The 13,354-nt window shown below is 40.4% G+C and overlaps 1 protein-coding gene across 1 annotated transcript in view; it reads left to right on the top strand.

Moving 5' to 3' along the window:
* Positions 1 to 13,354, top strand: part of LOC106612642 (limbic system-associated membrane protein) — a 1,101,661-nt gene that overhangs the window by 383,990 nt on the left and 704,317 nt on the right. The gene's annotated exons all lie outside the window — the stretch shown is intronic.

The raw sequence follows: 13,354 nt of genomic DNA on the forward strand, positions 1-13,354 counted from the left end.
CTTTGCGTGTTTCATTAAAAGAATATGAGTATCCACATTCCCGCTGCGCCTTGGTCTTCTCTCCAGTACGACACATGTGACAAATACAGTATAGGCTAAAAATGGTCCATTGAAAAAGGCCTGAGAAACTAAGATGGCCTCAGGCTCTAGTGAGCAAAAAATGAAAAGATAATCAAACTGTCTGGTAACACAGAAAAATACATTAGTTGTATAGTTTGTAGTCCTTTTATAACCTCAACTAAAGCAAATGTAAATTCGTAGTGGGAGTCAGTCGAGGTATGGTAAATGGCCATCTGACTATCGAAGATAGCTCTTTGGCTCTTCAGATGGGGATATGGCCGAAATTGCCCCTGGGAAATATTTCTGCGTAGATGTACCGGAAAGGTACTCTACCATAAAGAGACATGATGGAAGAATCTATTCAGCGATTATACCTCCTGCTTGTTTTATTCAAAATCATTTGCATAATGTTCCCTACAAAAACGTATTCATGTTTTGTATTTTTATGATGCACCCAGCATTCTCACATAATAATACAGTAGCCCACTATTCCAATCACAGTTCTGTTCACTCTGTTGTTTTTAACTTCTAATTAATTTGAAAGGATAATACACCATTAATTTGTTTCTGAAATGTGCTAAAAAACACATTTGCTACTTTAAGCTGTGTGCTATGAGCAACAATCTTACCTGCTCTGCTATGAACTCATTCTGAAGTGCATTTCTGTCTCTGACTCTATGTGTTGAGGTCAAGCTTCCTTTAACCCACATGTCTAGTTCTGACAAACACAGAGGGCATCTCTCTCACACACACACACACACGCACACACACACAGTGGACGGCCCCTGCCCCTCGCACCTTGACACTGAATGTTTCTTCCCAGGAGTTGACCTCCTGACAACATACCCTGTCTCACAGCTGTCTTTCCAGAGGACACATTGTCATTTTTCAAAGTCTTCTTTCCTTTTGTCCGTCACATTCAATTGAATGGGCAAAGTGTGATTTATTTAAAAAATAGCCTCTCAAGCCCAATTGCAATAGCTGCCTCCCTCATGGAAAATAATTGTTTCCAGCGTGATCTGAATTAATGCAGGAATTATGCAAGGCATTTGCTTCCAATTGTCATCTGTGTTCTGCAGTCCATGTTGAGGGGGTCAACCCCCCCCTTCTAATTATTCATATTTTACGGGATTTTTCTTTGGAAAAGGAAATGTTTGTTTCTGTAATTTTTTTGCATTTCTTAGATCAAATGGGGTCTCAGTAGCCTGAAGCTAAGTTGAAGAGGAGTGATGTAGCTCAGACACAGTATTATTACATGCACTTTCAAAGGGACTTGTCATTCTCTAGCCATGTGCTGTACTGAGACAAAACCTACCGACTAGAGATATGCAAAACAGAACAGTCGTTTGTAGCTTGGCATTTGCACTCCAGAGGTGTCTGTAGTAAGGAAGGACATTATGTCAACAAACAACCCATTGACTTTCCTAATGTAGCGTATTCCTCTGTAAGACCCCTAACAGAGAGGACTTGTCAGTATCCATAATCAGTTCTTGGAACCAGCCCGTGACATCACTCCTCAATATATGATTTATTCTAGTGTGTATTCTATCATATTTGTTACAATAATATGTTGAACATGGAATCTAGGCTGTGAGAACAAACACCAAGTTGATCAGGAACAGAACTACAGTCTAGGCTATGAGGACCAACACCAAGTTGATCAGGAACAGAACTACAGTCAAAACCCTTCCACCCTTGCCATATCAAATAGTTGCATACTGAAGTGGACTTTCTTCTTCATAGTGCACCGGTCTCTATGGCAGCAGCCGTGCAGTTTGGAGCTGAGATATGGCCTCTTTTTCAGACGGAGGTCCAACTCTCCTAATTACGAGCAGAAGGAGGATCTGCTGTTCTCGGCTTTCAAACAGCTCTACTCTAGTCCTGGGTATCTAGACGGACTTCAGTATTATTAGGTGTGGATAGACCATCTGGATAAGGCATGTTGGACAGACAGTGCTGAGAGAAGGGCTGATTGGTTAGAACTGGATCTTACTGTATAATGACATAAAACGGTTTCCAATATTTCCCTGAAGAAATATGTCTTGTTTGATTTGACTCATTTTTGATTCGCCTCCAGCAGGGTGAACGAGTGTTAAAAATACGTTCTTCCGCATCTATTGATCTGGCTTTTAGAGCACTTTAAATCCCCTTTGAGATGTTATTGTTCAAGTGAAATGACAAATAATGGTTTTGTGATCAATATCTCTGCACTATGACTGCACTAGTGCTCTGTATTAAATGGCACTAAAGCAGACCACTGAGCATTAAGGCTTATAGTTGTGTGGAGTAGCGTGTCACAAATGCTTGTTGGCACAGTTGCCTGAAAATGACCAAGTGCAATTAAGGTATAGCCTGTAGAGTATTGTCAATATTATCATTATTAGTGCACCATATTTCAGGAATACAGAAAGACAGAGGGGTCAGTATTGTTATTTGTGTTTACTTTCCTTTACTTCAGATGATACTTTTTGAAGGCCTCTGTTTCTCCTCACTTCCTTGCTCTGTACCATCTGGTCAGAAGTGAAAATGTCACGAAAGCAGGACGAGTAGGGGAGATGCCAGACGGCCTTTGTGTTTCTGTGTTCTCTGACAGGTCCTTACAGCAGGGGAGCTGTAACAGACACCCTCGCTTTGACTATAACAACATACAACTCTCATCTTTGGCAGATACTGCCGGCTTACTGTCTTTCAGAAGTAGAAGTAAAGAATATGTCGAGGGAGGGAAACCTTTTGGAGATGGATATGTTGTGTATTGTTGACGGGACTAGTTTTCTTGGTAATGAAAAAACAATGCATTGTCCCTGAAGTAATGTGTTCTAATTAAGGAACTCCCCTATGACGTACGACTTGAAATAGTTTTCCTAAAGGCAGTGGTGCTATTTTATTTGCTTTGGTGCCAGTTTATTCCTGCTTTGTGGGATGAACCATTCTCTCAATAACTGAAGGAAGTTTGTCTCATAATAACACTAACATTCCCTCGACAGACTGTTGACATGAGGACTAGTTCCAGACTGTCAGGCAAGGCAACGAAGTTCACTGCAGAAACAGTAGGGCATCCAGATTTATAATATCTGATACCCAACCTCCTAGTATAGTATGGTAGGGCCAATAGTCTGTGAATAATGAAAGCTTCCACTATGACCAGTTTAATAGAAAATGGGTGGACATGTTACCCCACATCTAGTCCTCTACCAGGGCAGTCATGCTCTAAGTAAACTTGGGAGGACCACTGCTGCGTCCTGAAGTTAAGAGTGATGTATTAGGGCTGTTATAGGCCCAATTAAATGATGAAGCATTCTATTCCACCCAGCTATTGTTCCATCTGAATATCAATTAGCTGAAATTCAATGAATAACACATTGAGGTGTTTTTATCGTCTCAATAGGTTACATAAGGATTCATCTAGGCAGATTCACTGAATTTTCTCATACACCAAACATAACAATATCCATTTCTATGAATGTTGGGAATGCTCTCAAATGCTAATGATCAGTATTCAATCGCAGCAGAATAATTGCCATTCTTTGTTATGTTCGAGTTGTTTAATTATTGGAATGGACCCGATAATGGCCGTTTAATGAAAAGTCACCCGGTGGTGCTACTGCAGGAAGCGCTTCAGAGCGTCGGTGGTTGATCATTCTGGGCCAATGGAATGAAAGTGGGAGTTGGTATTTGGGATTGCTGATGGTAAATGTGTAGGGAGAAGCCCCTGAATCAGCGAGGAGAGAGAAGGTGTGTCTAAAAAGGCATGCTATTCCTTATACTGTATAGTGCACTACTTTTCACCAGGGGCCATAGAAGTCTGGTCAAAATGTGTGCACTATATAGGGAATAGGGAGCCATTTCAGACACTTCCAGAGAGAGTGAGGCCGGTATAGGAGAGTACCTTATACATCACTGCCATACAGGGTAGCTTCATCTCTGCACTGCCTGGAACTGAATCTGTGCTTCCAATCAATAGTCATCCTACCAATGATGGATACTCCATCACAGCGCTCCCGGACGCTTCATAGAATCACATATTACCTGTCAGTTCACGGCCTGCCACTCACCTGTCCGTTTTACTCCTGACTCACAGCGCTCTATCTCTCCATGGAATTGAGGGAGAACGTCCAGTGCAGTGTGTGTGTGTGCGTGAGCGCATGTGGTGGGGGGCTCTTCTAGATGTTTGGAGAGTGAAAATGACAGAGGTGTACTGAAAAGTATTTATGCATGGACAGGATCCGATTTCACAGTTTCTGCTGGCTAAGAGCTGGCTAAGACTTCTTAATATGGATGCTGTATACCCATCAAACTGGCTAAGACTTCCTAATATGGATGCTGTATACCCATCAAGCTGGCTAAGACTTCTTAATATGGATGCTGTATACCCATCAAACTGGCTAAGACTTCCTAATATGGATGCTGTATACCCATCAAGCTGGCTAAGACTTCCTAATATGGATGCTGTATACCCATCAAGCTGGCTAAGACTTCCTAATTTGGATGCTGTATACCCATCAAGCTGGCTAAGACTTCTTAATATGGATGCTGTATACCCATCAAGCTGGCTAAGACTTCCTAATATGGATGCTGTATACCCATCAAGCTGGCTAACAGAAGCTAGTTCTGGGTTTTGATAGTGAGATATGTCTCCAAAAGGAATGCCACACACTGGCAATCAAAGTCCCTCCTCTCACTAACAGGCCTGCTCCGCATTGTTGGGCAAGGATAATGGTGTTTCACATAGTGTCTTTGTGTGGCTGCTCTGTCTTCTTTGGTCAGGTGATGCACTTCACAGAAGTTTGTGATGCTGGAAATAATGTCCCCAATCCCCAGCTGCAATGACAAAGCCATTAAGCCTGCCTGCCACAGAACACCTACATTGGGGCTTAGTCTCTGGGAATAGAGGGCCTAAATTAGCATAGTGAATTAATTTAAAGTACAGCTTTAGCCCGTCTCCTCACTCCAAAGCGCCAACTGTTTTATCTTTAATATGTCCCCTGATGACAAAATTAGCATGGACCACAAACCCTTACAGGTCTATAGGATGATGATTCAGCATGCATCGTTGTGACCCATGATTATTTCATTTAGGTACAGTATATTTTGTGCATATCCATATGCTTGAATAACCTAGAAGTTAATTGCAGTGTGTATAAGATGTATTTGATGCACCCTCATGGTAATACAGACTTGCGAGGTACAAACTATATTTCGGTTATACTATACCATAACTTAATACCTCATGGATACAACATGATGTGTTTGTAATGTTATTACTAGTATTACTGGTAAATAATTACCAGTTTTAATCTCCTTTTTTTTAATTCATTATTCAATTGTGTGCAGTGTTTTGTATGGTGTTTAGAATATACTGTTTTAGATTAGCACCAACTGTAAGGGCATCCAAGGAGATTATGAGACCTTAGAGACTTGATTAGTTTCTGTAACTCTCTCTCACTGGCATAATAATCAGAGCACTGTCTCCCCGACTAGTGCAATGATATAATTAACATGTACTTTTTGGCTATTGTGATTTTGGCAATGACATTTCTGTACCTCCTATGATATACTTAAGCAATAAGGCACACAAGGGGGTGGGGTATATGGTATTTGACCCCTGAGGTGCCTTATTGCTATTATAAACTGGCTATCAATGTAATTAGAGCAGTAAAAATAAATGTTTTGTCATACCCGTGGTATACGGTCTGATTTACATTTACGTCATTTAGCAGACGCTCTTATCCAGAGCGTCTGCTAAATGATATACAACGTATGTCAGCCAATCAACATTCAGGGCTCTAACCTCCCAGTTTATAATGTGTGTTTGTTAATCTTGCAGCACCACAGCAGTATTTTTTATCCACTGTATAATTGAATCTTAAAAAGAACAATAAGTTTCACTTTTCATTTTTCAATATTGTCACGTCCTGACCATAGTGAGTGGTTATTTTCTATGGTGGAGTAGGTCAGGGCGTGACAGGGGGTGTTTGTCTGTTTTTGTATGTCTATGTTCAGTTTCTAGTTTTGCCTATGGTGTTGTTTGGCATGACCTCCAATTAGAGGCAGCAGGTTGTCGTTGTCTCTAATTGGAGGTCCTATTTAAGTTGATGTTTGTTTCACATGTGTTTGTGGGTGATTATTCGTTGTGAGTGTATTTGATCCTCCTGCATCACGGTTTGTTGTTTTGTGTATATTTTGAAGTGTTTAATTGTTGCATTCGGTTTCATTGGTTAAATAAATATGTGGAACTACGAAAACGCTGCATCTTGGTCCGCTCCTTCTAACAGCTGTGACAAATGTTGTTTTTAATGTTGATCTCTGATAATAAGCACTTTGCAATGCGGATGATCACAATGTTCTTAGTTTTTTATCAAATACATTTTTGTAATACAGTTGTCTTCTATTTGAGGATTTGTGTTGTTTCTTATTTCTCCCCCTTTTTTCATAATTTCTATTACTTTGTCATTAACATTCCTTTAGAAAAGGTTGACTTGCATAAGACAGTGGGTGGATGGCAACCCCTACAAGGGTTCAGCCCAGCCTTTCACCAACTCAAATCAATTGCCCCTAACAGCTGGTCCAAGAAAGTTTGCCAGAGCCAAACTGTAACAGAACACATTGTATGCTTCAAAACAGAGTTTTCCTTGGCACGTTATACAGTGACTACCTGTTATATCTCTATAAAGCATGAAACACACTGAGAATCTCACTGCCGATAGAAAGTCTAGACACCATAGAAAATTATTAAAATTAAGGCAAATAAATAAAACAGAAATATCATAATTGGATAAGTCTTCACTCCCCTGACTAAATACTTGGTGAAAGCATCTTTGGCAGCCATTAAAGCTGTGAATCATTTTCATTAAGATTCTACCAACTTTGCAGTTTGCACTCTTATGCAACATTTTTCCTTTGTTTTTGTAAAAATTGCTCAGGCTCAGTAAATTTAGTTGGGGATCATTAATGGACAGCGGTATTTCAACCTTGTCTCTATTTTTTTAAAGCAGATTTAGGTCAGGACTGAGACTAGACCAATCAATTCATTTAAAGTACAGCTTTAGCCCGTCTGCTGATGACAAAATGTAGCATGGACCACAAATCCTCTCAGGAAGATGTTTCAGCATGACATTGTTTTCACCCATGATTATTTCATTTTGGTACAGTATATCTTAGGTATATATTCAAACCATTTCTGCGCATATCTATATGCTTGAATAACCTCAAAGTAAACAGAAGTTAATTGCAGTGTGTATTAGATGTATTTGACGCACCCTCATGGTAATACAGACTGAGGTACAAACTGTATATATGCTATACTATACCATAGCCTAATACCTCCATGGATACCACATTATGTGTTTGTAATGGTATTACTAGTATTACTGGTTAGTAATTCCCAGTAAGAAGTTTTCGTCTCCTTTCAGTTATCCATTATTCAAATGTCTGCGTCTGGTATTTTACAGAGATTTAGGTCAGAACTGAGATTAGACCACTCAGGAACACTCAACACCTCTTGGAAAGCCATTCTGGTGTGTCTTTTGCATACAAATTTGTGTAATTGTCCCACCAAAAAATGAAACCTTATCACAAGGTTAGGTTTTCAGATGACTGAGGTGGGTTTTCCTCTAACACTTTGCGTGGGCTTTGCTCCTTACATATTTATTTTGATCCTAACAAACTCCCTAGTCACTGTCGGTGACAAGCATACCCATAACGTGATGCTGCAACCTCAACAATTGAAAATTCAAAAGAATCAACAACATTGCATTCACTCCATATTACTGGTCTGTATGACAAAGTGAAAAGAAAGAAGCCTGTATTTAAAACATCCACTTCAAATCATCCATTACGTTAGCAACAAGGCTGTTAAGTAATACTGCAAGGCAACTTGGAATATGCAGTGCATTCGAAAAGTATTCAGACCCCTTGACTTTTTCCACATTTTGTTACGTTACAGCCTTATTCTAAAGTAGATTAAATTGTTTTTTTCCCCTCATCAATCTATACACAATAGCCCATAATGACAAAGCAAAAACAGGTTTTTAGAAATTTTTACAAATCACATTTGGCAGCGATTACAGCCTCAAGTCTTCTTGAGTATGACACTACAAGCTTGTATACCTGTATTTGTGGAGTTTCTCCCATTCTTCTCTGCAGATCCTCTCAAGCTCTGTCAGGTTGGATGGGGAGCGTTGCTGCACAGCCACTCCTGCGTTGTCTTGGCTGTGTGCTTAGGGTCGTTGTCCTGTTGGAAGGGGAACCTTTGAACCAGTCTGAGGTCCTGAGCGCTCTGGAGCAGGTTTTCATCAAGGATCTCTCTGTAATTTGCTCCGTTCATCTTTTCCTGACTAGTCTCCCAGTCCCTGCCGCTAATAAACATCCCTACAGCATGATGCTGCCACAACCATGCTTCACTGTAGGGATGGTGCCAGGTTTTCTCCATACGTGACAAGTGGCATTCAGGCATTCAGGTTTTATCAGACCACTCCTCAGTAAAAGGCATATGACAGCCTGCTTGGGGTTTGCCAAAACACTCTTAGACAATGAGACACAATTGTGTCAGGATTGTGTCTCATTGTCTGAGAGTGTTTTGGCAAACTCCAAGCAGGCTGTCATGTGCCTTTTACTGAGGAGTGGCTTTCATCTGGCCACTCTACCATAAAGGCCTGATTGGTGGAGTGCTGCAGAGATGGTTGTCCTTCTGGAAGGTTCTCACATCTCCACAGAGGAACTCTAGAGCTCTCTCAGAATGAACATCAGGTTCTTGGTCACCTCCCTGGCCAAGGCCCTTCTCCCCCGATTGCTCAGTTTGGCCGGGCGGCCAGCTCTAGGAAGAGTCTTGGTGGTTCCAAGCTTCTTCCATTTAAGAATAATGGATGCCATTGTGTTCTTGGGGACCTTCAATGCTGCAGAACATATTTGGTACCCTTACCCAGATCTGTGCCTCAACGCAATCCTGTCTCGGAGCTCTACGGACAATTCCTTCGACCTCATGGCTTGGTATTTGCTCTGACATTCACTGTCAACTGTGGGACCTAATATAGACAGGTGTGCCTTTCCAAATCATGTCCAATCAATTGAATTTACCACAGGTGGACTCCAATGAAGTTGTAGAAACATCTCAAGGATGCTTAATGGAAACAGGATGCACCAGAGCTCAATTTTGAGTCTGTTGGCAAAGGGTCTGAATACTTATGTAAATAAGGTATTTCCGTTCTTTATTTTTAATACATTTTTAAAAACCTGTTTTCACTTTGTCATTATTGGGTATTGTGTGTTGATTGCTGAGGAAAAACATTTATTTAATCAATTTTAGAATAATGCTGTAACGTAACAAAATATGGGAAAAGTCAAGGGGTCTGAATACTTTCTGAAGGCACTGTAAGTTACATTTTTGGCCTAAATCAAAAAATGACAGGGTTGGGTCAAATCCAATGCAGCACAACAGAGTGAAACCCTCTGTTTTTTTCGGGTATTGTGGTGGCAGCATGTCACGTCCTGACCAGTAAAAGGGGTTGTTTGTTATTGTAGTTGTGGCAGGGGGTGTTTGTTTAGTGTGTTTTGGGGTTTTTGGTTTATGTTCTGTTTTCTATTTCGATGTGGTTTTTCTAGTTTTCTATTTTTAGGTTGTCTTTTTCAATGACCTCCAATTAGAGGCAGCTGGTTGTCGTTGTCTCTAAATGGAGGCCATATTTAAGTGTGTTTGTTTTCACATGTGTTTGTGGGTGGGTGTTTCCTTGTATAGTCTGAGCACCTTACGGGACTGTTTTCGTCGTTTGTTTTGTATAGGTATTTTTTCCCTTCTAATAAAAAGAAGATGAGCATTATAACTGCTGCATATTGGTCTGATGATTTCTCCTCTTCAGACAACGAAGTTTATGACACAGCATTGTGTTATGGGAATGCTTGTCATCGGAAGATATTAGCTGTTTATTTTGTTTACGAGAACTCATGGTAAATTATCCAAAGGATCATATATCTCATGTTTTCTTGAGGTCTCTGACCTCATCCATAGATACATTTTTTACCAAGACAGTTCACTGTTTGTCACATGTCAGCTTGTCTTGCTTAGCTTGTTTTGTTCATTGCAGAGAATAGATACATGAGGTCATATGCTTCCAGGGTATTTGCTTGCCTGTATCTTGCTTCTATTGAAGGTTAGGTCATAGACAAATTTAATTGATTTGTTGTGCAAGTGTGAATGACTTGTAGGATGAGAGTGAACATAAAACCGCAGTCTTTGGACTGTAAAGTACTTATATTATTTGTTTCCAAGATGAACTTCATGTCATCACATATAAACATTAATAATTAAGTAATATATGCAAATAAATTCCACCATTATAATCCAATTATGTTTGTGTCACTGATGGATTATAAACAAATGTCCCTGAGTATACTTTGAGATATTAATTTGTGTAATCCTAAAACCATTGTGGATGAAATGTAAGCTTTTTCCCAACATGATTTCATTACAAAGAAGAAGTGAAATTAAAAGAAGTAAGTTGTTAAAGAGCGCTGAGTTCATTTATCTTTGTTGTCTCCAGATAATCTTTCTATGGCAACTGGCAAGGGAGTTTCATTCTATGCATGGAGAAGCGCAACATTTTTTTTTCAACGGCATACATCCAAGGGAGTCCTCCACAAACATGATCTCTCCCCCATCCGTCTTGACCCATTTCTATGCTAGCTAATTACCAGGAGGGTTTCTCATCTTCCTTCTCTCCTTTCAACAAGTTAGCTTACAAAAGACAATCAGAGTACAGGAGAAAAGCCTTGACAAATAAGGGACAACTTGATTGTGAGCCTGAAGGAAATAATGAAGACGTGCATTCATCTATCATCTGAGATAAGCTGCAGAGAGATACAATAACAAATTTAACTCAGAACCTGGCGCTGGAGCTGTCTAATTTCGTAGGCACATAAATTACCAGGCAGGGGACGAGGGTTATGCTAATACATCGCAAGGTCTGCTTTGAGTCCATCGTGGCAGCATATTGATGATCTTAATACACTTAAATTAAAGTGCTAGGAGCACTGGATTTATAAGACAATATTGCTAATAATGCTATCTGTAGTGCCGTTGTGAGGTAAGATCAGATAAGTTGATATTAACAGGAATGCCTCTGAGGACAAAATGGAATTGTAGGCCTACATATAAGGCTGCTATATCAAAATGATTAATATCTTAAATTTACATTTTACTCACTACATACATTGGCTAGCGAAAGTATTCACCCCCTTGGCATTTTTCCTATTTTTTTGCTTTACAACCTGGAATTAAATAGATTTTTGGGGGGTTTGTATCATTTGATTTACACAACATGCCTACCACTTTGAAGATGCAAAAACATTTTTTTTAAGCAAACAAGGAATAAGACAAAAAAACAGAACTTGAGTGTGCATAACTATTCACCCCCCCAAGTGAAAACTTTGTAGAGCCACCTTTTGCAGCAATTACAGCTGCAAGTCTCTTGGGGTATGTCTTTATAAGCTTGGAACATCTAGCCACTGGGATTTTTGCCCATTCTTCAAGGCAAAACTGCTCCAGCTCCTTCAAGTTGGATGGGTTCCGCTGGTGTACAGCAATCTTTATGTCATACCACAGATTCTCAATTGGTTCCGCTGGTGTACAGCAATCTTTGTCATACCACAGATTCTCAATTGAATTGAGGTCTGGGCTTTGACTAGGCCATTCCAAGACATTTAAATGTTTCCCCTTAAACCACTCAAGTGTTGCTTTAGCAGTATGCTTAGGGTCATTGTGCTGCAAAAGGTGAACCTCCATCCCAGTCTCAAATCTCTGGAAGACTGAAACAGGTTTCCCTCAAGAATTTCCCCGTATTTAGCGCCATCCATCATTTCTTCAATTCTGACCATTCTGACCAGTTTCCTACATCCCCACACCATGATGCTGCCACCACGGTGCTTCACTGTGGGGAGGGTTATCCCGGGGTGATGAGAGGTGTTGGGTTTGCGCCAGACATAGCACTTTCCTTGATGTCCAAAAAGCTCAATTTTAGTCTCATCTGACCAGAGTACCTTCTTTCATATGTTTGGGGAGTCTCCCACATGACTTTTGGTGAACATCAAATGTGTTTGCTTATTTGTTTCTTTAAGCAATGGCTTTTCTTTCTGGCCACTCTTCCGTAAAGGCCAGCTCTGTGGAGTGTACGGCTTAAAGTGGTCCTATGGACAGATACTTCAATCTCCACTGTCGAGCTTTGCAGCTCCTTCAGGGTTTTATTTGGTCTCTTTGTTGCCTCTCTGATTAATGCCCTCCTTGCTTGGTCTGTGAGTTTTGGTGGGCGGCCCTCTCTTGGCAGGTTTGTTGTGGTCCCATATTCTTTCCAATTTTTAATAATGGATTTAATGGTGCTTTGTGGGATGTTTAAAGTTTCAGATTTTTTTTATAACCCAACCCTGATCTGTACTTCTCCACAACTTTGTCCTTGACCTGTTTGGAGAGCTCCTTGGTCTTCATGGTGCCGCTTGCTTGGTGGTGCCCCTTGCTTAGTGGTGTTGCAGACTCTGGGGCCTTTCAGAACAGGTGTATATATACTGAGATCATGTGACAGATAATGTGACATTTAGATTGCACACAGGTGAACTTTATTTAACTGATTATGTGACTTCTGAAGGTAATCGGTTGCACCAAACCTTATTTAGGGGCTTCATAGCAAAGGGGGTGAATGCATATGCACACACCACTTTTCAGTTATATTTCTTTTAGAATTTTTTGAAACAAGTAATTTTTTTCATTTCACTTCACCAATTTAGACTAGTTTGTGTATGTCCATTACATGAAATCCAAATAAAAATCAATTTAAATTACAGGTTGTCATGCAACAAATAGGAAAAACGCCAAGGGTGATGAATACTTTTGCAAGGCACTGTATGTACAGCATAGGCACTGTAATACAGTCTGTGAATCAGGAGAATGTTAGTATATTTATCGTATTTGCATTAATATTTTTGATTGAGAAAAGTTGAATACTGTGTGTTTCTGTTCAAGCGTTTCGTAGCCAGCAGCATACCACCCTGTAGCTCACTGCTGGCTTGTCTATGATGCTCAGCAGGGTTGGTCCTGGTTGGTCCCTGGATGGGAGACCAGATGATGCAACTGGTGTTGGATGGCCTGTAGGAGGCATTTTGTCCTCCAGTCTAAAAAAAATATCCCAGTGCCCCAGGGCAGTGATTGGGGACATTTGCCCTGTGTATGGTGCTGACTTTCAAATAGGAAGTTAAATGGGTGTCCTGACTCTCTGTGGTCCTTGAAAATCCCATGGTGCTCATTGTTAGAGTAGGG

This window comes from Salmo salar, chromosome ssa09, assembly GCF_905237065.1.
Source record: "Salmo salar chromosome ssa09, Ssal_v3.1, whole genome shotgun sequence".
Taxonomy (NCBI): domain Eukaryota; kingdom Metazoa; phylum Chordata; class Actinopteri; order Salmoniformes; family Salmonidae; genus Salmo; species Salmo salar.